This window comes from Pistacia vera, unplaced genomic scaffold (assembly GCF_008641045.1).
Source record: "Pistacia vera cultivar Batoury unplaced genomic scaffold, PisVer_v2 Contig578, whole genome shotgun sequence".
Lineage (NCBI taxonomy): Eukaryota > Viridiplantae > Streptophyta > Magnoliopsida > Sapindales > Anacardiaceae > Pistacia > Pistacia vera.
In genome coordinates this window covers 1,002,198-1,004,168 of record NW_022196421.1, presented here as the reverse complement: position 1 = coordinate 1,004,168, position 1,971 = coordinate 1,002,198, and the positions used below count along the sequence as shown (strand labels likewise).

Genomic DNA, 1,971 nt, shown 5'->3' with positions numbered 1-1,971 from the left:
TGGTATTTTTATTTGTTGACATAATTATTCGATTTTGTTATGAATATCAGATATCGTTCCTTCATTGTTTATTCTATTCAACGAATATAAACTTTTTTGCTCATAATCATTTAATGTTAAGTATTCATTTATCTTAAGTGTAAACGGTTTGCATTCATCTATATCCCTACATAGGTATATTAAGTATTTGATACATTTGATTAATACAAATCTCTTTAAATTCATATAACTTAATGTATTGGATGATATTTTTTGCATAGTACATGAATTATGTGCATAACTTATGTAGGTGTCTGATGCTCCAAAAGTTCTATGAGATAATTGGGCAACTGGTCAAATGAAAGAGGGTGCCTCTACTATAAGAAGATGGAAGGATCTGGACACTGACTTATTGGTGAAAATCTTCCTATGTTTTGATGTTTTACAGTTGGCTTCAGGCATTGCTCACGTTTGTAATTCATGGCGTTCAGCTTGCTGTGATCCTCTACTTTGGAAAACTCTTGATTTGTCAATGTTGAGATCAAATTTTATCAAAATCCTGTTAAAGTCATATGTTTACGTGGATGAATGTTCTGATAAGGCATTGACTTGTTTGTTGAAAATTTAGTTGGGTCTTAGTCAGGGACAGATAAGAACCTTGATTTTTCACTTCAATTTGTATGCAGGGGACGAACAATTTACTTACATTGCTGAAAGGTAATTTTTTTATGTTTCTGTTTAAAACCTTGTTGAAAGGTAATTTTGTTTTTTTATTCTCACTATTTATTGACCGAGTCTTTGGCATTGCCTTGGGTACTAGTGATCATCACCTTTAATTTTCTTTTTGGTACAATGAATTGGGAAGTAACGCACCATATATTGTTGTCTGCAGGTGCCCCCATCTGAGGCATCTTGTTATGCCAGCTTGGAATAGAATAAAGAAGGATGTAATTTGCAAGGCCATTCATACATGGAGATCTCTCGAATCCCTGACAATGCCTAGTATAGTAAATCTGCCTTATCTTATAAAGGAAATAGCCGTAAATTGTAAGAACTTCAATGAACTCAAGATCATGGGTCCTTTTGACGTTCTCTTTGCTTCTATGATAGTCAGTTTTCTTCCAAATTTAAAGGTTTTGAGCTTGAGATGCTCATCGATAGTTAAGGATTCCCTATTGCTTACATTGGATGACCTACCAAATTTGAAAGTCGTCAACATATCACATAGTCTTCTTATAGAAGGTCCACTTCTTTCTCCAGTGATGCTCGAAAAAATTATTAAGAAGCCAGATAAAATTATCTTGGAAAAGGCTGCACGATTACGTGAGTTCTTAACATGTATTGAGCACTCGTGCATCATGTGCCAGTGTACTCGAAGTGATGAAGGCTTTATGAGGTGGTACAAGTATGAGGAAGGTCTATGGAAAATGGATGAGGCAAGGTCTCTTGCTTTTTGATTAGGATGCTGTAGAGACTGTAATTTTAATATTTTTTTTTGCTTGTATGTAATATATAGATAATATGTTGTTGAATAAGCATTTATAGAATTGGTCTGTTGTGTTTTAGGTTGTCATGCTCTTAAGGCTTTCGTTTTAGGTCGTTAACATTGTAATACTTGCATGATGATCTTCTCCCATGGGAAAAGTATTATCTGTTAGCATAATTATGTACACATGTTAAAATTTTACGTTTTGTTGTTTCAAATTTATCTTTCGTTATTCATTAATGTTATTTCAAATGAATTGGTTTCAAACTAATACGCAATTGAGTATTTTATATATTTCAATTCATGTTATTTATTTTGTAATTGTTATTGTGAAATTCTTTTCTATTGTCAGGTTTAGTATTTGATGTTGAGATTTTGAAGGAATCTTTGAATTTCGCTTCTTTTATACTTTGATGATAAGTTATAGTGACATTGTTTGGCTGAAGTGGTAATATTAAAGTTTTACTGTGCACTGTCGTTTTGGCTTTGTAAAATTCGTAACGTTG

At 32.7% G+C, this 1,971-nt stretch overlaps 1 pseudogene; it reads left to right on the top strand.

Moving 5' to 3' along the window:
• Positions 1–337: 337 nt before the first annotated feature.
• Positions 338–1,436, top strand: LOC116109327 (annotated as a pseudogene).
• The last annotated feature ends 535 nt before the right edge of the window (positions 1,437–1,971 follow it).